This window comes from Triticum urartu, chromosome 3 (genome assembly GCF_003073215.2).
Source record: "Triticum urartu cultivar G1812 chromosome 3, Tu2.1, whole genome shotgun sequence".
Classification (NCBI taxonomy): domain Eukaryota; kingdom Viridiplantae; phylum Streptophyta; class Magnoliopsida; order Poales; family Poaceae; genus Triticum; species Triticum urartu.
Window position 1 is genome coordinate 70605288 of NC_053024.1, and position 23348 is coordinate 70628635.

The following is a 23348-nucleotide window of genomic DNA, read 5'->3' on the forward strand; positions in this document are numbered from 1 at the left end:
GGAACGCCGGAACAGGAGCTTGAGGTCGCTGGATTTCGCGAGGGAGGTCGCCGGAGTTCGTACGTAGCCGGACTTGGGGAGCTCCGGCCGAGGTCGCCGAACTTGCGGTGGCGCGGAGGAGCTCGAGGGCGGCGTGGAGGCAGCGCCGGCGCGGCGATGGCGGGCGGCGGCGAGCTCAGCAGCCGGAGACGGAGCGGCACCGGTGGAGGATCTCGCCGGCGCGGGCGGCGCGGCTCCGCGGGCGAGGGAGAGGCGCGGGGCGGCTCTGTAGCCTCTGTGCAGTGCGTAGCCCTCCAGGATGGGCGGCACCCAAGGCCGACCTCACGTTTGACTCAGGGGATCACCCCGCTACCACCGCCGGCTCGGGTGCGCTTCCGATGCTCTGCACGCCCACCATTTGCAACATCGCCATGACCAAGACACTCATCGACAGTGGAGCAGGCCTCAACTTGCTCTCCGTGGAAGCTTTCGGCTTGCTTCACGTGCCATACGGCCGGCTCCGCCCCACCAAGCCTTTCTCCAGAGTCGGCAGCAGGTCCACCAGCCCCTTGGGGCAAATATGCCTCTCGGTCACCTTTGGTACCCGGGACAACTACCGCACCGAGCTCATCGACTTTGACATAGACCGCATCGGCCTCCCGTACAACGCCATCCTCGGGTACCCTACTTTGGCTCGGTTCATGGCAGCGACCCATCTGGCCTACAACCTCATGAAGATGCCTGGCGGCCCTCAAGCTTACCTTCAGGGCCGCAACGTGTGAGAACCTGGAATTAACTTCCAGATCCTCCTGTGTATATTTGTCAACCCTAGGATCATTGTTGACAACAAAGTGAAATGATATCATTGCAGAATACGTAAAAGCATTACAAGTAGTATATTTGTCACAAGACATACCTAGTGAGATGTCTCATGACATTTACAATCAGAAAACAGCGGAAAGTAAAATGCGTAGTGACTCCATCTCAGCCACAGGCAGTCGATGTAGTCCACGTGACCTCACTCCTACAGATTGCCATAGTAGTCTTACTCAGCACCTTCGTCTTCATGGAACTCTGTTGTCAACAAAATTATTGCCATGAGTACATTACATACTCAACATGCCTCCCACGGGGAAGGACCTAATAGCTCCATGTGGCTTCAAAGGAAGGCTATATGGCTCATTTGCATAAAGCTAATTTTGTTTGACAAATAAAGCAATTGGATAAAAGCAGTTTTAGATGAAAACATGTTTTATCTCCAGAATAAGTTTCTTCGAGTGAGGATCCTCGATCAACTCACGTCCTTCATAGGTTTCGCGAATAGGTGCAAAGAGGGAATAAGCAAGACAGGTCATGTATGTCGAGAAAGATTCATGTGCTGTCCTTGACCGTGGACACGGCTATTCGAATAGTTTTACACTCTGCAGAGGTTGTACACTTTACCCACACGACACAATCCCGACTTGTTGCCACTAGCCGTCGCTAGCGTAGTACACCATCTGGTATACCGGCTGGGAGATTGTGACGAGGTCTTTAGACTAGATCCCCCAAAGATGTGACATGCCCATCGGGTCTGGCGCACGGAACTGAGAGTACGTCCTCAAACCGGTCCCCCCATCTATGCTGAGGATACTCCTCGCAAGGCAGCTATCCCATCTGCGGTACGGCGACATCGACACCTAAGGCTGACTAGCTTACTTGACCAAGCCAGTGCCCATATAGCATGTGGCTGTACTGTTATCACAATCTTCAAATCCAAGACTTATTAGGCCTTAAGCGGCACTGATGACTGATTGCCCCCTTCAACTCATGAAGGGCAGCCAATCGCTCCTTCAATCCTTGATTCAGCTGTTGCCCGCGCCAGTATTCAGATGGTAAGTTTCACCCAGAGTAGAAGAGAGTAGAGGATATCAATAAAGCCATCTGGCCTAGCTTAGCAGTAAGTTTCAGCTGTCAATGACTCAGAGGTCATTCAACAAAGCACCTATAGGGTAATAAGCATGGCTAAGCATTTCTACTCTACAAGAATACTATAATTCTACTCAGGTGTCAAGTGAATCGGCGACAAGCGGGTCAAGGTAATGTGTCAATCGACATGTTAGCTATGAGAATTAAAATGGCATGCACATACAAACAATAAAACTCAATGCAATTTTGTAAACCATGGGATAAGTATGATCAAGGAAGAAGGCATGCCTTCGTTGTTGAGTCCTTCTTCAGTAACCTATTCTGTCCATGTCCAACATCGATATCGTCACTCCCTACTCGTCGCAACGATAGCAAAAGACAAACAATAAATACCAAAGCAAAAGTAAATCCAAATAACATCCAAAACAATTTAAAATTGGATGGACAACAAGATATTGATCAAGATGGGGACTTTGAAATGAGGTTGATTAGGATCTAAGAGAAAGGATTCATTGAAGTGACATGGTTGAGGTTGACACAACTAAGAAATACTTGGCGATCAAGACTAACGTTCCAATACAAATATGCAATTAAACACTAGTAGTGCCCACTACACATCTCGACAAACTATATAGGAAACTACTATCTAACAAACACAATGGCATCAACACACATGAAAAGGAACCATCCTATGCATTTAACCACACAATTACAACATGACATGATGAAGGTAATAGTTAACCACAAATAGATATTTAGATAGAATCTAAATATTTATAATGGTCAATAGTAGTCAAACATATACACCAACTATATAATAATTCAAAAGGCAATAGTTCCGTAAGACAAATGAACAAACATTACAAACCATACTAGTTAAGAAATCAAACATCACTCAACAACATGAATCGAATTGACCTAGGTGTAACCCTATAACATTATTAATATAAAATAGGATCAACTCTATTATAACAAACCAAGGTCATTTGTCAAACAATTAACAAGAAACTATACAAGACATGGAACAAAAGAGTGAACTACTATCCAGGCATGATATGATTAAGATTAATAATCAACCACAAGTAAATATTTGGATGTATCCAAATATTTTATAATGGTTAACAATAAGCAAAGACTAAACACCAATCATAACAACTATAAGCAAGAATTTCTATGACAAAAGACAAACCAGTGCTATCACAAAAATAATTGGCAAATTAAATAACCAGAAACATCATACAAGGCATGTGAGTATAGAATCATGAAGAGGTCTTATCTAATAAGAAAAGCATTAAACATATGAGTGACCATGAGAAGATACTAAACTAGGACACTCTTTATAATAAAGGAAACAACTAATATCCAAATGACCTCTAGCAAAAATATTACCACAACATGATTAACAACAAAGCAACAATGTGCACTAAGCTTATGAGAAAGACACAACTCAACTATTGAAAGGTGAACTATCCTAGTCATGTGATGAGCTAATGCAACATGTGCCAAACACTCATAACACTAACATGAGACAAGTCAAGCATATATGAGAAACACAAGTACAAGTATAACACATGGAATATAATAACACATGAAAGATAACTAGCATGACTTGATGTCTAGACTTAGGCATACCACAAATGCAATAGTAAGCTAAACCAGATATGATGCTAAGCATGGATGATCATGACACGAGATACCAAAATATGCTATTAATAAAATGCAAAGTGTAACTATGAGATAACCTAGTTGATAACAAGTGACCTAAAGATCAAGCACGATGTTAGCATACAACACTACCATGCTAGTTATGATAAATGAGAACATGGAAGCATACTAAGCATGTAGGAAAGTATACAACTAGATCATCTCATCAACCAAATCAACATGTGTTATAGAAACATGAATAACAAGATGACGTGCATTTCTATGTAGTCATCATACACTTGCAAATATATAAAAGGTAAACAACTAAGAATCATACAATACACAGATTGGTACACACACGTGTTTTGCAATCAAGTTATATAATCGATCATCATGACATGTATTGATAAGGCAAGAAATTCCTAAATAAAAGAATGTATGGTATCAACAAATCACTATGATATATCTACCAAGTAAACATTAACCAAATGTATGAACATAAGGTACAAACTACCAATGATATAACACATGGTAGGCATACAACCAAATATGCCTTCTACTTGAGTAAATATTAATATGACATGTCAATCAACTAAGCATGCATAGCTACTATCCTAGGTAAATATAACATGTTTGCTAATTACCAAGAAACAATAAACTGAACACTATGTCACAAAGAATAAATTCTATATAAAACACAAATATAACAATGACATAAAGCAACTATCCATGCAATAATAAACAATAAACATCTACAAAATCGTATTAAAAATTACTCAAAATTTTCTACTAAAATAACACATAAAACATGACATGTCACAAACTTAGAAAAGTGAGAAAGTGATCTTGAACCACACATGATGCGATAGATAATTAAAATGCTAATAGAGTGCCTACAACAAGTAATTCATCACAACCATGGCTATGTTCTAAGTTAACATGCCAATTCAAGACAACTACTATAAAGAAACTAAACAACAAAATAATAGATTGACGGACCACTATCATAGGCATGACATGATTTTGAATATATAAAACACACATGCTACATGGATGTAAATGAATATAGAAAATATATCTAAGATATATTCATGCTAAACAAAAGAAATAATCGAAACATGAAATATTCCATTATTTGATACATAAAGCAAAGTTTAGAATAATTCCACATAAATATAACCATGTCGAGTGTTCACAAAATATTGTACGCTCTCAAACAATAAGTATCAAACATAACCAAAATAATGATAATAAGATTACACTAATAATGCTCCAAATCTAATTAAAATAATAACACGCGCCAATCATGTATGAGGGGTGATAACTAATGCACCAATCAACTCCTACACAAGGTAATAACTCGAAGGAACTAATAGAAAGGCACATCATACTTTTAGATGATGCACAAAGTTATCTACACGAAATGCTACAAAAAATGCACCTTCAAATCAATCGAGTAAACCATTTGATACTCCTAGGCATAACGAGAGACATAGAAATAACATACCAATAGAAAAGTTATACCAACACAAAACCTATTTGGATTCCATACAAAAAACGACAAAGATTATATCTCTTCTACCGATCACAAGATAGAACCAACAATCTAACCCCATCACTGGATTTCTATGGTCATATGGAGAATTTTATCTATTAGGCTCAAAGTCATATGATGAACAAAACTAAAGAATTATGCCTATGCCATCGAATCGAATTTGGTTTTGGACACACGCGGCCAACAACAGTGATAGGTTGAATCATGATGTCTACGGGATACACTAGGTGATGACAAGTACGCATGCAAAAGGAATTTGATAGAGGCTCACCGAGTTTGATGGAACAGTGCTTCAAACTTGATGAACTGTGTACGTGGACATGCAGAATTCTGCATGTGTGCTTGACGGATCGCGTTCCTTCTTCCCTGAATGGAATCATGGTGTCGTGGGGAACCTTCTAGCGCAAGGGCATGGATGGGGAGGGCCTGCATCAACGGGATGGAGCATTGTTGTCCATGGTGCATCATTCTTTGGACAGAGTTTCTGGAGACAGAGAGGGAGGGAGAAGGCTGGGTGTCACGAGAATTGGAAAAGGAGGTGGAGGCGCATAGCTTGGTGCCTGCAGTTTTGGAAAGGAATGAGATTTAAGGGAAGTTAGAGGAGGGGTTGTTTCTCTTATGTACGTTACCTTTCTAGTCTCTGTAGATTGTGAACGTACAGAGGAAGGAAAGAAGAGGAGGCGTGAGAGGAATAGGAAGGGAGGAGGAATTAAAGGAAGGTGCAGAGTTTCTATGTGTGTACGTAGGTGGCTGTTGAGATTTCATCTTCTGTGAGTTGTGAACCTACAAGGACGAGAGGGGTTCATTGGTTGGGAGAGATGGGCCACTTTGGCCAGGCCCATGGGGAAGAAAAAATATAGAGAAGGAGTGGTTGGGTAGGAAATAGAGAAAAACAAAAGAGAGATATGGGTTTGGCCCAATTCGGTTGGGAGGAAAAATGTAGGATGGGCACACACGGAAAAGAGAAGATGCTGGGTAGGAATTCTGTATGGAGTATGACAACAAGAAAAAGAAAATCTAAAAATAAATTAAAAGCTCGAATACATATCAAATGAACTGAGATAACCAAGAAAGTGTAGACTTGCATATTTAAATATGCCGAAGACAAATTTAAAAACCAGTTAAAATAAAAGATCAAAACACAAATTTAATTTAAGTTGACATTAGTTCAAATTAAATCCACTAACTTTATGAAAACTCAATTTAAGCTTTTATTAACAAATAAAACAATCGAAATTTTCTCGTCCTGATTTTTGGAAAACTTTTTCTTAAACATTCCGAGAATCAGGAAGTTACACAACGGCAGCATGCTCGGCCAACGAAGCCACCCTAGGGGCTAAGGAGGCCGCGCCGGCGAAGAAGAAGCAGTTGTTCACTCAAGACTGGGCCGAAACAAAGCAAGTGCCGGTCGAGGAAGGTGGATCCACGGGAGCCACCTTCACCATAGGCGCTAGCCTCGACCCGGGTCAAGAGGAGGCATTAGTGAAGTTCTTGCACGCAAACAAGGAGGTATTCGCCTGGGAACCCAAGCAGCTAGTAGGGGTCCCAAGGGGGGTAATCGAGCATCATTTAAGGGTGTGCCCCAATGTGCGCCCTGTGAAGCAGAAGGCGCAGTGGCAGTCCATAGAGAAGCAGTCCTTCATCGTCCAGGAAACTCACAAGCTGGAGGCGGCATGTGTCATTCGTGAGGTCTAATACCCGGAGTGGCTGGCGAACCCTGTCGTCGTGCCGAAGAAAGGCGGGAAGGAACGCATGTGTGTCGACTTCACCAACCTCAACAAGGCCTGTCCCCAAGACCTACTCCCGCTTCCGCGTGTCGACCACATCGTCGAATCCACTGCCGAGTGCAACTTGTTGTGTTTCCTGGACACGTTCTCGGGCTACCACCAGATCAAGATGTGGAGAAGAATGCCTTCCTAACCCCGTGCGGGGTGTACTGCTACACCTGCATGCCGTTCGGACTGCGCAACGCTCGGGTGACCTTCCAGTGGCTGATGCACATCGCCATGGGTCAGTAGCTCGGGAGAAACGCCGAAGCCTACGTCGATGACATCGTGGTAAAATCTTTGGAGGCGAGAACCCTGATTCAGGACCTGGAGGAGACCTTTGCTAGCCTGCGCCAGGTGGATTTGCGGCTCAACCCGGAGAAGTGCGTGTTCGGTGTCCCCTTCGGCAAGCTACTGGGTTTCCTCGTGTCTCATAGGGGAATTGAGGCTAACCCCGAGAAGGTCAAGGCAATAGAAGACATGAGCCCACCACAAACTTGGAAGGAAATGCAGAAGCTTGCAGGCTGCGTGACCTCGCTGGGGCGCTTCATCTCCAAGCTGGGGGAGCACGCCCTGCCGTTCTTCAAGCTGATGAAGAAGAAGGGCCCGTTCAAATGGACCCCAGAGGTAGATCTGGCGTTTCAAGACCTCAAGAGATACCTAACCGGCCCACTAGTGATGGTGGCACCTCGCCCCCTCGAGCCTCTGATGCTCTATCTGGCCTCTACGCCTCACTCCGCCAGCATGGCATTGGTGGCGGTTCGGGAGGAGCGCCGGGCCAAGAACCCGCAGCACTATACCACGCCCTCAGCTGGAATGGTGCAGTCAGAAGACGGTGCCGCTAAGGACAAGGCGATACCCACAGACAATCACACCCCACAAGACGACATTCAAGGGCCCACGGAGGCCCAGATGGGCGACCAGGCTCCTAAGGTCCCCCCACCTCAGGAGGCACCACAACCTCCGGAGGACACAGGCTCCATTGACGCTCCCGCCCTCGTCGAGCACCCGGTATACATTGTCAGCACCGTGCTACGGGACGCGAGAGCACGGTACCCAATGCCGCAGAAGCTCTTACTCGCGCTCCTGGTGGCCTCACGCAAGCTACGCCATTACTTCCAAGGCCACCCAATCAAGGTCGTCTCAGCCTACCCCCTGGAGAGGGTGCTCCGGAGCCCCAATGCTGCAGGAAGAGTCGCTGAATGGAACATTGAACTGCAAGCATTTCACTTGGAGTTCGGCACGACCAGAGTTATGAAGGGAGCTGTGCTTGCCTACTTCGTTGCAGAATGGACCGACGCTCTAGAGCACGAAGCGGGCGAGAGCCGATCCCTCTCGCCAGGAAATGAAGCACTGGATGGCTGGGTCATGTACTTCGAAGGCGCTTTCGCATGATAAGGCGCAGGGGCTGGCGTTTTGCTCATCTCTCCCACCAAAGACAAGCTATATTATGCCATGCAGTTTTGCTTCCAGCGGGGTGAGAAGGTCTCCAACAACATCACGTAGTACGAGGGGTTGATCACTGGCCTGAAGGCCGCCGCGACCTTGGGGGTGAAGCGCCTCACCATCAAGGGTGACTTGCATCTCCTCGTCAACTTCTCCAACAAGGTGTACGAACCAAGGGACGAGCATATGGAGGCATACCTCGTGAATGTGCGCAAGATGGAGAAGCAATTCCTAGGCCTAGAGCTACAACATGTGCCACACGGCACCAACAAGGAGGCTGACGAAATCGCCAAGAAGGCATCGAGGCGGCTACCCCAAGAACTTGGTGTCTTCGAAGAGCGACTCTTCAAGCCTTCGGCAACCCCTGCGGCCGCGGAGACAACATCACCTCTAGAAGAACTCCCCCAGCCACCAGCCTCTGTAGCCTCTGCTGCGGCCCGACCTCAAGAGCACGTCTGCTCCTGACGCTCGAGCCTCAGGAGGGGTGCTGGACCGAGGAATTCAAGGCATATCTGATGCATGGGACGCTGCTGGAGAAGGAGGAGGACGCGGAGCATGTGGCCCGGCAGGCTACGCCATACTGCATCCAGGATGGTGAGTTGTACAAAAAACGACCAAATGATGTTTCCTTGCGTTGCATCTCCAGGGAGCAGGGGAACGAGCTGCTGGCTGACATACATGGTGGATACTGCGGGCATCACTCATCATCGCATACCTGGTTGGCAAGGCATTCCGCAGCGGGTTCTACTGGCCCACGGCACACAATAACGCGACCGAGCTGGTAAGGTCCTGCGAGGCCTGCCAGTTCCATGACAAGCAAATCCACCATTCTGCCCAGGGCCTCCAGAGTATCCCGCTTTCGTGGCCCTTCGTGGTCTGGGGGCTAGACATCCTGGGTCCGTTCCTGCGAGCGCCAGGGGGCTTCCGCTACCTCTACATCGGCATCGTCAAGTTCACCAAGTGGGCAGAGGTTGAAGCCGTCCGCACCATCCCGGCCGGGTCAGAAGTTAAGTTCATCAAGGGCCTCGTAAGCCGGTTCGGGGTCCCTAACCGCATCATCACCGACAACGGCTCGCAGTTCACTAGCAATCTCTTCAAGACCTATTGTGCTAACCTTGGAACGCAGATTTGCTACGCTTCAGTGGCACACCCCGGGAGCATTGGCCAAGCTGAGCGCGCCAACGCCGAGGTAATAAGAGACCTCATGACCTGTACCTTCAAGAAGAAGCTCGAAGCCTGTGGCAGGGGCTGGCACAACGAGCTCTAGTCTGTGTGGTGGTCCATCCGCACCACCGCCACCAAGCCAATAGGCGAGACCCCGTTCTTCCTCGTCTACGGAGCAGACGGGCCCCAATAAAACAGCTTCCATCGAGGCACAGTTAAACCCTGATGTAGGCGCTGCACTGCGAGAGTTCCTACGAGAGAACTGGGACATTTTCCCCTGGCACCCTTCAGACATGCCAGGAATCCCATGCAGGCTGGCCAAACACAGCTTAAGTATCCTAAAAGGATTCAAGCCAGTCAAATAGGCTCTTCGGCGTTTTTATGAACCTAAGAGACAGGCCATGGTAGAGGAACTAGCCAAGCTACTGGAGGCCGGATTCATCAAAGATGTAAAACATCCTGACTGGCTAGCATACCTGGTGATGGTACCAAAGAAGGACAAATCCTGGCGCCTGTGCGTTGATTTCAAAGACCTTAACAAGGCTTGCCCAAAGGATCCCTTCCCTCTCCCCCGCATCGATCAAATTATCGACGCTACCGCAGGACATGATTCATTGTGTTTCCTCGACGCATACTCCGGCTACCATCAAATAAAGATGGCAGAGTCAGACCAAGCCGCAACAGCATTCATCACACCATACGGCCCATTCTGCTTCAACACAATGCCCTTCGGGCTCAAAAATGCCGGCGCAACATATCAGCGCATGATTCAGACATGTCTGGCAAACCAGATCGGCAAAACAGTGGAGGCATACGTAGATGATGTGGTCGTTAAAACAAGACATGTCGAATCTCTAGTAGACGACTTGAGGCTAACATTCGATAACCTCCGAACATACGACATCAAGCTCAACCTGGAAAAATGCGTTTTCGGCATTCCAGCCGGAAAGCTCTTGGGCTTCATTGTATCCGGTAGAGGAATTGAAGCAAATCCAGCCAAGATTCGAGCTCTGTCACAATTGGATATCCCGAAGGACCTCAAACAAATACAAAAATTAACCGGATCCGTGGCGGCTCTAAGCCGCTTTATCTCCTGCTTAGGAGAAAAGGCCCTACCCCTTTACCGCCTCCTTCGGTGCACCGAACACTTCGAGTGGACGGATGCAGCCACGGCCGGACTCGACGAAATAAAAGCCATCTTGGCAACAAACCCAGTCCTGGCCGCGCCAAACATTGGCGAACCAATGCTATTATACGTTGCAGCAACCCATCAGGTCGTAAGCGCAGTGCTCGTCGTCGAATGAGAAACGGACGGACACAAATTCCCCCTTCAAAAGCCGGTCTATTATGTGTCCACTGTCCTTACTCCGTGCAAGTCACGGTACCCGCATTATCAAAAGATTGTGTATGCGGTATTTATGGCATCCCGGAAGCTGTGACACTACTTTCAAGAGTGTTCAATAATAGTAGCCTCGGAAGTGCCACTTAACGATATTATAAACAACCACGACGCGATGGGCCGGATTGCAAAATGGGCCACTGAGCTCCTCCCGTTCGACATAACTTACAAGCCACGGCGAGCTATCAAGTCATAAGTTTTGGCCGACTTCGTCACAGAATGGACGGAGGCCGAACTCCCTAAAGAGTACGGCACATATTCAAACTGGGTCATGCACTTCGACGGCTCCAAAATGTTGGCCGGTCTAGGGGCTGGCGTCGTTTTGACGTCCCCCACAGGAGACACAGTTCAATATGTACTCCAGATAATGTACAAAGACTCCAACAACGCAGCCGAATATGAGGCCCTTTTACATGGTCTCCGGATGGCAGTATCCATGGGCATTCAACGCCTAGAGGTGCGCAGGGACTCGAACCTCGCAATATCCCAAATAAATGGAGACTTTGATGCCAAGGATCCAAAAATGGCAGCTTATCGCAACATCGTCCTAAAAATGTCAGCTCGGTTCGAAGGGCTTGAATTTCACCATATAGCCCGGGAAAATAATCAGGCGGCAGATGTCCTGGCACGCATCGGCGCAAAGCGCGATGTAGTCCCCCCCCCCAACATCTTCTTGGAATGGCTGTTCAAGCCGTCCGTAGTATGGGAAGGGGAACCTGGCAATAACAGCCCGGACCCAACCGAACACTCTGACATAATTGGAGGCTCTGCCAATGAAATAACACCTTCAGCCCACGTAATAATGGCCCTCATCGCCCCGTGGACAGAACCATTCCTCTCCTACCTTACCAGGCAGGAACTCCCTGAGGACCAAAATGAGGCACACTGCATAGTGCGGCAATCTAAAGCCTATAAAGTTCATGAGGGAGAGCTTTTTAAGAAAAGCACTACCGGAGTCCTTCAAAGGTGCATCTCCGAAGAGGAAGGGCGGAACCTCCTGGCTGAAATTCATGCCAGACTCGGCGGACATCATGCTGCAGCTCGGTCCCTTGTAAGCAAGGCCTTCCGTACATGCTTTTATTGGCCGACGGCCCGGGCAGACGCCCAGGACTTAGTCCAACGATGCGTCGGTTGCCAGCTTTTTGCAAACCAAAGCCATATGCCACCCACCGCCCTCCAAACTATCCCCATCACTTGGCCCTTCACGGTCTGGGGGCTTGACATGCTTGGACCCCTTAAAGGCGGAACCCACAAGAAAAAATACTTACTGGTCATGGTGGATAAGTTCACCAAATGGATAGAAGCCAAGCCTGTTAAGACGGCCGAATCCGGACCGGTGATAGACTTTATATCCAGGGTTGTACACCGTTACGACGTCCCCCATAGAATGATCACTGATAACGGCACGAACTTTACGGCCGATGAGGTAAAACTCTGCTGCAAAAACATGGGCATCAAGCTCAATTATGCTTCCGTCTATCACCCACAAACCAACGGCCAGGTTGAACGTGCAAATGGTCTTATCATGAGCAGCATCAAACCCACATTAGTGCGGTCCCTTAAGGAATCTAATACGCACTGGGTAGAGGAGCTCAACTCCGTACTCTAGGGGCTGCGGACCACGCCGAATCGCACCACCGGATACACACCATTCTTCATGGTGTACGGCGCAGAGGCAGTTTTGCCCTGCGACATAATTCATGACTCACCTCGAGTGCGCATGTACGAAGAAAGAGAAGCCGAGCTCGATCGGCAGGACAGTTTGGACGCCTTGGACGAAGAGCGAGACGTGGCAAAAGCCCGTTCCGCATTCTATCAACAGCAGGCTCGAAGATACCAAAGCAGAGAAGTACGGGCCAAAAATTACAACGTTGGCGAATTAGTTCTACGCCTGCCGGACAAGAAAAAGGACAAACTCAATCCCAAGTGGGAAGGTCCCTTCATAATTGACCAAGTCCTGACTGGTGGAGCATACCGCCTGCGAGATGCATCGGATAACCGACTCGAGCCGAACCCATGGAACGCAGCCCATCTCCGAAGATTCTATGCCTAGCGCCGGACTCTGTGTTCGTCTCCTTCCTCTGTCCATTTTTTACATACTTTCTGTCTTACATTTCTCTCCTTCTCCTCTCTCTCGCTCTCTCTCTCTCTCTCTCTCTCTCTCTCTCTTATAGCCTTTAAAGGCTCATAAAATGACGCTCTATCCGCGCTCATTAAACCTGGGGGCTTCTTTAAACAGAAGCTTATTTATACGGGCCTCATGCCCAACACATGTGTCACACTTCCACATGTACCTTTATTCGCCATGATATGCATTGATATGACTTAAGTTTTGGCCAAGCTGGGTTGCCTGGCTCCTGTGCTTACCCCTACGTTCCCGATTGTTCGGCTAGGTGGTAAAGGGAGCACCTCTGCGATTGTTACTGCCGAGTCAGCCGGATGTGTACCTTAGACTGGGTGAAGCCGAAAGCTAGCGTTCTTAAGGGAATATTCGGTCGGTGAACTAAAGATGATCTTTTTATTTTTTTTATCTATACGCCCCCAGATGTTTTTACTGTGCCTCTTTTCGCAGAATGGACATGCACTTTAGGGCATGCCTCCGAGGGAAAGGAACCCCTAAAGGAACTATTCTCCCTGGAAGATGTTTCTTACTAACCATGTAATATAACATAACTAGTTGGGCACTTGTCTGTTCAAGCACTAATGACCCCTACGCCTGGTCTCCATGCATACCCCGGTTCTTATATAACCGCGAGGGTATTCGGACACACTCCGGACCGTCAGGTCCTGAGGTTGAAGCGAAAAGGTCGGCCATGACAAACGATCTACAATCTGGCTAGAAGGCATTACACATGTCAATTATAATTACATAGTCAATCCGACTGATTGTATTCCTCTTAAATACCATCAAACAGGCTGTCTAGTTTACAGTCCTGTTGGGAATACTTTGCGGCCAATTCTACTTGGCCGTATACTAAGCTCACAGGGATCTCCTTCCCATCGGGCCCCACGGGTCCGACCTCGACCATGTGGTTTGGGTCAGCCTTCATGTACCACGTCTTCACCATGGCCTAGGCCTCCCTGGCGCCTTGACAGCAGGCTGACATCTTCCACAATCGGAAGCGCCGCTGCGCTCCCTTCAGCTTCTCTACAAGCTCTCCAAGGCCTTTGGGCATGGAGACGGATGGCCACAAGGCCTAGGCGACGCTTTGCATCACCTGCCGAACTCGCTCGTGCAGTTGTGAGAGCTCGGGAAGAAGGTCACCCGTAGAACCGGGCATTTCCTCTACAGGACGACCTGTTAGCATACCTACAGACATTCCTCTATTAGTCGACTTCCTCGCCAAACTCTTTTTTCAAAGTTCGTTTAAGCACTTACTATATATGCTGCGTCGAAGCCGCTGATTCTCCTTCACGGAGTCCAACAGCTGGGCACGAACATCCTTCAGTTCAATGCCCAGCTTGGTGTTGGCATCTTGGAGATCGTTCTTCTCCCGCCTCACCTTTGTCAGCACGCTCTCACCAGCCTTCAGCTGGCGTCGGAGTTGTTGCTCTTCTGGATTTAATCCGGCGCCATCTGCAATTTCATTTGTCAGATTTGCACCCACGCCGCACTTGGCAAAATACTTATCTTTCGAAGCGTATATTACCAGAGGGGGTCTCCTTGGGCCCCCCTGCCGCGGCTAGTGCGGCCTCAAGTTGGGCTTTGCACTCTTCCAGCTCCTGGAACAGCATGGTATTCTTTTCTGTAAGAACCTGCATAACAGATGATCCTTAAATCAGTTATTCTAACTGTTTCAAGTCTCGGGGGCTACTTGTATATATATATATAATTACCAAAATTTTCTTACCCGTATGTCTTTTAATATTGCTCCGTGGCTTTGGCTAGACCATTTTGAGCGGCACAGAGGTACGCATCTCCCGAATTGAAGGCATCCAGTGCCTCTTGGGAGAAACAAGCGTCGCGAAGAACTGTCCGGCGACGCCTGTGGTTCATGGCACTCTCCACCTCGGAATTGGTGGCAGACAGCCTGTTTGCATCCTCTGTCGAAGGATCATCCGTTGCGCGCCTCGTGTTCGCCTCCACCTCCGGACCAGGCTTTGGAGCCTGGCTGGTGGAGGCGCAATTGGCAGCCTCTCCGGATATAGTCCGGTGAGGTCTCTTCGTCCTGAAGAGAGCACGAGCGTTAATATGCCTCGAAGGAATAACACCTGGGAATAAGATGGCACGCTATACCTTTGCGCCGGCCTCTCAGTCCGGACCGCACTTCTTTTCAGCCCGCGGGGCCTTGCCGCCCCTCGTTGGCTAGTCGACGCAGGCTCAGCCTCCCGTCTCGGGGACCTCCCCTGCAGAACACGGTTGTCATACGGCAATCGAAAACACGCGAGGATAGATCCCTTTTCAAAGTGTTGGGACTTCGGTCTCAGTTACCTGTGAGGCTGGGAGTAGCCTTGGGTAATCGACCGTAATGGCCACCAACGCGTTGTCCTTGCTCAATTGATGAAACACCCCATCAATCAGCTCCACAGATAAGTCTGGATCCTCTTGAGAGGCCGGGTCGAGGGACCGTCTCGGGTCCTCGGTTGTGGAGGAGGGCTGTTTATTTCTTTAACAGCCTGGCGCAGTTCCTGCGTTGAAGTCGTTAGACTGAATATTTAACAATGGAAATATAAAACGGATGGGCAAGTAAAGGTGTCCACTTACCCAACTTGGGGGATTGTACATAGAAAATCCACCCTGCGGGTTGACGCGGAGAAATTCCTCCTCTTCTCCCTTGTACAAAGCGGACAAGGTCTTTATTAGAGCGGCAGCCGAATCCGGCCCCTTATGGCCGTGGCGGGTGGCGTCGTCCTCCCCGTTGAAGTCCCACATGGGGCGTCCTCTATACTAGAGCGGCTGCACCCCTCGCATGATGCATGTGGCCATGACCCCTATCATGGTCAATCCGGAATGAGCTAACAATCTTATCCGGCCCATCAGGTAAAGAACGTCCCTGTCACTTTCCCTCTAAGGGCTCCGTGGACGCCAGCTTAGGCGCTTTTTTAGGGGAGCACTGTCGAACTTAGGGAGGCCGATCCGGACAGGATCCGGCAACGGGACGTCCTCTATATAAAACCATTCCGAAGGCCAGTCCTCGGACGCCTTCTTTGGGGTTCCGGATAGATATCCGGTCCCGGGATGCGCCACACTTCGGCTCCGCCCACTTGATATATTGACCCCTTCTTAGAACGGGGCACGAGGCAGAATAGCCTTTTCCACAGCGCAAAATGAGCCTCGCAGCCCAAAAACAGCTCGCAAAGGGCTATGAAGCCCGCGATATGCAATATGGAGGCAGGCGTGAGGTTGTGCAGCTGGAGGCCATAGAACTCCAGGAGCCCCCGGAGAAACGGATGAATTGGAAATCCGAGCCCTCTTATTAAGTAAGGGACAAGGCATACCCGCTCTCCATAGGAGGGATTGGGGGCGCTCTCCCCTTGCTCTCCGCCATTATAGGTGGCAAGTCTAGCTCGAACCGGGACCATATAGGCCGGGGGGAGAAATCCCTTGGCCTGGAGCATCACTAGCTCACTGTGCGGGATGGAGCACCTCTTCCAATCTCCAGGCTGAGGGCTGGAAGGGCGAGAGGAGGAGCTGCGGCAGCCGGCCATGATGGAATGGACCTCTGTCGGATACGCTCTGATGAATACTCGCGGAGGGGAGAAGGTGTGGTTTGGATCTAAATCCTCGTCCCCTTAAATAGGCGGCTCATTCATGCGGCTAGGGTTGTAAATATAAAAAAAACACCCTGACTTTTCGTATTCGTTTGACATGTGGAAAACAACCATTATTGGGCGTAGAAGCCAAGGAGCACTACATTTACAAGAAACCGGACACTATTCAACAGGTACACGGAATTTGGAGGAGAACCTGCCTTGCAATGTCGAAGACAATTTGCGCGCCAGACTCATCGTCATTGAAGCCTAGTTCGGGGGCTACTGAGGGAGTCCTGGATTAGGGGTGTCCGGATGGGCGGACTATACCTTCGGCCGGACTCCTAGACTATGAAGATACAAGATCGAAGACTTCGTCCCGTGTCCGGAAGGGACTTTCCTTGGCGTGGAAGGCAAGCTTGGCGATACGGATATGTATATCTCCTACCATTGTAACCGACTCTATGTAACCCTAGCCCTCTCCGGTGTCTATATAAACCGGAGGGTTTTAGTCCGTAGGATGAACAACAATCATACCATAGGCTAGCTTCTATGGTTTAGCCTCTCTCATCTCGTGGTAGATCTACTCTTGTACTACCCATATCATCAATATCAATCAAGCAGGACGTAGGGTTTTACCTCCATCAAGAGGGCCCGAACCTCGGTAAAACATCGTGTCCCCTGCCTCCTGTTACCATCCGGCCTAGACGCACAGTTCGGGACCCCCTACCCGAGATCCGCCGGTTTTGACACCGACAGCGGTTCTCCCACATTAGGTCAGGCATCACTCCGCATGGGTCCTGCCGTTTGATGAGACGCAGCAGGACACCATGCTGGGAATGGACCTTGTGTAGGGGGAGGAACGCCGGCGTGAAGCCTCGCTCCGAGTGGCAAGATACTAGCAAGCGCTGCAACGGTACCACTCTCGCAGCGTCCGCTCCAGGACGCTTGAGGTGGATGATCTAGTCTTGAGGCGGGTGCTGTCTAGGGAAGGGCTGCATAAGCTCTCACCCATGTGGGAGGGACCGCTTAGGATTGCCCGCGTCTCCAGGCCTAGTGCCGCGCGGCTGGAGACGCAGGACAGGATCCGCATCCAGAACGCCTGGAACATCCAGCACCTCCGGAAGTTCTACCTATGAAGCAAGGCCCAGTGCCTGTGAAGGTCTCCGCTCGTGACACTCTCACGTAATAATGAGTGGGGCTGCACACGCCCCAGAGTCTCCGGAGTGCCTCCCTCGGGCCTCGAGGGCTCCATCCCACGTCCTAGTGGCAGCACTTAGCTCTGCGCTAGTTAGAAGACTAGACTAGCTGCCGGACGCGGCCGTTCATTTGTTTTCTGTAGTTGGCTTGCCTCTTTTCCTTTAATGAAATTTGGAGTTCTAGTGTTTCTTTATGGCTTGGTTGACCCCCCCCCACTCTTCTTTCTGATTCTTCCATCAATCCTTTGTTTTTTGCCAGGGAGGGCGACAGTTGCCCGATACTCTCCCTCGCACGCCCCGTGAGGGGGGCTAGACAGGTAGTATGCGCGTGCGCACTCCCCTGGTCTCTGTGAGGCGTTCTCGTCCAAGCTTGTGATCGGCGCATCCCCTTTTAGTCTGTGCCCCATGGGTACCGTGACGCGGTGCGTTTGGCCATAACCATCCCATACTTGAGGCCTTCCACAAGAAGGGTTAAGGATTTCTTAACAAACTTTTACAGCTTCGCGATGTTACCTGAATCAACAGTGGGGAAGCCCCACCAGGTGCCTAGAGACGCGTGCCCTCATGAGGTCAAAGCTACCCCTGATGCATCTGGCTAAGTTACCCCTCTACACCCGTATAAGGCATAGATCTCATAACACAACCCGGAAACAATAAACACACAACAAAAGCAACATAAGCACCACAGTTCATTACACACCCTCGCAGGGCCCCATATTCGTTTCTGACAATGTAGGGGAAAGGGAAGGAGAGCACAAGCAAAAGAGGCACCTACGACGCGGCTACTCACGAGGATCAACCCCCAGAGTCAGCTAGAGCCCTCCTTGCGCTTTACAAGGGCACGATGACAGGATGAACTGCCACCGTCCTCGAAGCGGGCCCGATGGCGTGGAGGCTGGTCGTAGCCGCCGCTGCTGGAGCTTTCGCCGAAGGAGGAGCTGCAATAGCTGGGCGAACCATGGCCACTGACGAGGGCAAGGTCGCCCTCGTGCTCGTCACAGACGTCACCAAGGCCAGGCACCTCGCCACCATCGTCGTCGTCTTCAGGGTAGCACCCGACGCGGCGACCGTCTTCCCCAAACACCCTCACGAAGAGGGTCGCTGCGCCATCGTACTTGAAGTGAAGGGTGCACCGCCTGCCAAGGCCGCGCGCGCGGGCGAACGTCTGCCAGCCGAGGGCCAGGGCTATGTTTCCCGCAGCGGAGACCTCCACCGCAACCCACGAAGCCTTGCTGCAGTAGCCGTCGGCCTGCAGCCAGAGGCCGCCAGGACCTGGGGCCAGCAGTTCGCCAGCGAAGGAGCATGGAAGTTGAAGCCAAGTTCCTGTCGGGTTCGTCGACCACTCGACAAACTCTGACAACACCTCCGCCGAGTGGAAGCGTGGACTGGGAGGCCGGGTGACCATGGCGTGCCTCCCCTCATCGACGGGGCTGCCCCGACCTAAGCGGCTCCCGCCTTATGAAGGAGCATCGTCGCAGCCGCCAAGGATAGCGCCGGACCCCAAAGGAGTCCACCAACGCCCACGAGGGACCGCAGTGGGGGTCGTGGCATGCTTGCGCGGGCGGCGGCGGCCACCTCTTAGGCGGTGGCGAGCCAGGCCCCTCCTGGCAAGATTTCCCCTTCTCGACGGCTGAGAACCTCTTCACTGGCGCCATGGGTGTCGCAGCAAGGAAGAAGAAGAAGAAGAAGGAGGAGGAGTGGAGGAAGAGATGGATGACAGGGGCACCAACCCCTTCCCATTTATAGCCAGGAGGAGGCCAACCACTGGCCTCCATGATCTAAGGTAATAATGACCTTTTTCTATATGCAACAGGGACTCGTCAAGTCGGGCAGTTGCCGAGGCGGCATGGGGAAGCGGAGACACCCATGTCCTGTCAATCACCACGCGTCAATCAAGGCCGCAGGCTGTTAGGGTCTGCGACGCTTCGCACTTTAACCTTGGCTTCACCGCGAAGCCAAGCACGAGTGCGCCTTGGGCTCGGGGGCTACTGTCGGCGTCCTGGGAACGGGGGTACCCAGACTTGCCTGCCTGCGGCCCAGGGTGTGGCTCCACCAGTGGCCTAGTATGGCCCATCTTCATCAACCAACACTCAAGACCCTCACAAGGGGTCAAGCCTCGCGAGGCAGATGACAGAAGACCTCCTCAGGGGCCGCCTCACTAGGCTGCCTCGCAAGGACTGGATAGATCAAGGCGTGAGGCACCTCGTGAGGTTTCCATGATGTGAGCCATGACGACCAAGGCCAGGCAGGCGCCAGCGGGCGCAGAGTGCCAGTTTCCTCTTTGGTGCTAAATAGGCAGGCGCAGGCGAGGAGTCCCGAGGCGTCAAGCAAAGGTTTCTGTATCGGTACAACGAGACCAAGACCAGCAAGACGGCAAGACGGAGGTCATGACGGAGACCACGACGGTGTCACCACCAGAGCCTTTGGCAGGCGAACACCACCTTTTGTCAGGATCACTTGTACTCGTTTTCCCCCCTTCAAATTGGCCATTGTGGGATCCCTTCCCGCCTAATATTTTGGGAGAGGACCCGGCCTCTATAAATAGGACTAGCCACCGCCATAGGGGGGAGATCTAGATCATCCCCAACCACACAAGCTCACCAAGCTCAAGAACACCTCTCCTCCGGAGGCTGTTCTTCCCTTGTACTTGTTCATCCCCAGCCTGCAAGGCAATCCACCACATCATACTGGAGTAGGGTATTACACCGCAACGGTGGCCCGAACCAGTATAAACTCATGTGTCCCTTGTTCCCCTGGTTCGGCGAGCTAGGCTTTGAGATCGTTGCGAGAGTGTGAGCCAGGGGGAGAGATCTTCTGCGCACCCTAGTGTTCGAACCTCAAGGGTTTTCCAGAAACCTTAATCCGACAGTGGTGTTTAGTTAACTGCTTGGTTCAATTCTGCAATGCGATGTTCAATTGTTGTGGCTGCATTCTGTTATTGTATACCATGTGAGAAATAAATCAAATTTGGCTGTACTAAATACATGAGAAACAAATACAATTGCTATATTTCCAAGTTGTTAAGCATGCTTGGTTTGGTTAACTGTCTGATCTTCTATTAGGAGTATGTTATATTGTGCAATGTGGTGCTCAGTTAACGTTTGGTCCATTTGTTGTGGTGTTTAGTTAACTGTTTGGTTCAATTCTGCAATGCGATGTTCAATTGTTGTGGCTGCATTCTGTTATTGTATACCATGTCAGGAATAAATCGAGTTTGGCTGCACTTAATACATGAGAAACATATACAAGTGCTATATTTGCTAGTTCTTAATCATGCTTGGTTTGGATAAATGGGTTTTCCATGTGCTTGAATTAATCTGATGAATCTACAATGTGCTTATTTTTCATCAACATATTTTACTGATAGCATGCGAACCCTTACTTAACCTGATGACTAACTACCTTATATGTGTTGCAGGGAAACAATGGGAATCACTGAGGTTTACAAGATGGTACTAACTATTATACCTTGCCTTTTTTATTCCTTTGCCCCGTTTCCAATATAGAGAAGATATTTATGCACATCCTTGTTTTCAGTGTTCACTGATGATTACCTCTCAAACCACCTATGTGGTCAGGAGGAGAGGAAAGTTTTCATACAACACCCACGGTTCAATATTGAAGTGTTCCTGAAGAGGTCGAAGGATGGACGGTCAATCATCCACAGGCACTGGCCTAAAGTTGCAAAGACCTTCAACATGAATGAAGGCTCAATTTTCGCCTTCTGCTTCAGCAGTTTTCCAGATGAAATGCATCTCTCTATGTACCGTCAATGATGCTAATTTCAAAAGGTTCTAGATGTTGCATGTGAAACTTGCTGCTGGCACAGTTGTGTAATGGGGTAGCTGAGTGCTGAAGCTATATCATGTTGTACTCCGATGTATTTCAATTATGAAATCCTGCTTCCTTAATATGGAAATGGAATATATTATGTGCTTAATATGACTGTCAATTAGATCAGTAAATGGATTATTAATAATAGGGCAATTAGCCCGCTAATTGCCAATTAGTTTGCCAATTGGGTTTCCCTATTGCAAACGGTTAATGAGAAAACACCTTGGGCGATGACCTCAGGCAACGCACACAGTTTCTAGGAATAAACCGTGTTGGATCAATGAACAATCACACATGACATTCTCTTCAAAACTGTTTGCGTTACGCCACCTTGCGCAAACGTTTTCCTTGTAGCGACTATGTGGGATGTATATACGAACTGAAACGTTTAGCGGGGACTCACTGTGTGGGATGTACTTGAGACCGGAAACAATTTCGTTGTATAATTGTATTTTTAGCACCGGTTCATGTGGTCAGTAAAGACAATGGCTTCCCCTTCTTTGGGTTGAGGCTTTTCCTCTGTTGGGTCAGGAGCACGGTAGGACATGACTTCCTTCTTTGGCAGATAGCCAGTCTTCACAAAATCATTAAGTGTGCTATTTGTGATGATGGATTTGACCCAGTTGCATGTAACGGGTGCTTTGGGTGCCTTGGGCGGCATTGTGAAGATAGAAGCCTGAGACAGAATAAAATTCCTGGTTCAAATTTAAACTCGGAGAGAAATATTTCAATGCATATTTTAAATGGTGGCTTATAAAGGGGCCTAATGGCATATGGCTAATTATGTCAGATTATTTAAGCCGCCATGAGCAGTTAAATCATTTGAGCCGCCATGTGTGGTTGAGGTTATCTATGGAGCATTGCAATTTAAAGCCGATGGTGTGAGCCGCCATGGCTAGGTGGATTTATCAAGGTACAGACATTGACTAAGTTTTATAAAAACAGGTTTCACAGATTGCAATCATTATTTTGGATCAATGGATGCTCAGAAAAGGAAAAATATTCTAGACCTAAAAAACCAACACAGAGGAGTTCATCGGTTTTAAAGAGGCCTTTGTACAAGAAAGGGGGATCTACTAGCATCTGAAATGGATATGAAGCAGCAACTGCATGAGTTTTATACTACTTTTATATCAAAAGAGGGTGCGGTGGAGAAACCACGAAGAATACATGATGAACAGCGAAGAACATAGAAGAACTCGCAAACCCTAATGTGGATCTAAGGTGCGGAAAAGCAGAGACTTACAGATGCAGATCTACTGCGGAGGGTCGCCACCGTTCTCTGAACAAGCTCAGGTTGATGTAGCAGATAGGGTCGAGGAAGACGAAGTGCGCTGCGGCAGCGGTGGAGCTCGAGCAGCAGTAGGGTCACGAGAGGAAGAATACGATGAAAAGGGGGAGAATGAAGAAAGTCCAGTCGTGCTTATTTATAAAGGAAAGACTGATAAGTGGGCGCGAGAAACGAGGAGACCGAAAATTGTGGGTATCTGGCTTGTCAGGACGCCTTGATTCTCGGGATGGTTATTAAAGATAAGGATCCATTGAGATATATTAGATAAAATATTAATTAATGACAAATGACGACATGTCGGGTCATTGCAAATCCAGAAGATGACGTCATGTCAGGTTACAAATTTCTGTTCGATAGAGAGCAGAAGATTTTTTCCTAAGGTGTTGAAGATTGACATGAACCAGTTCAAATCGACCTGGGCCCTAATGTTGGGGATATAGTTATTAGTATGACCCGCCCAGGAAGGGCCGGG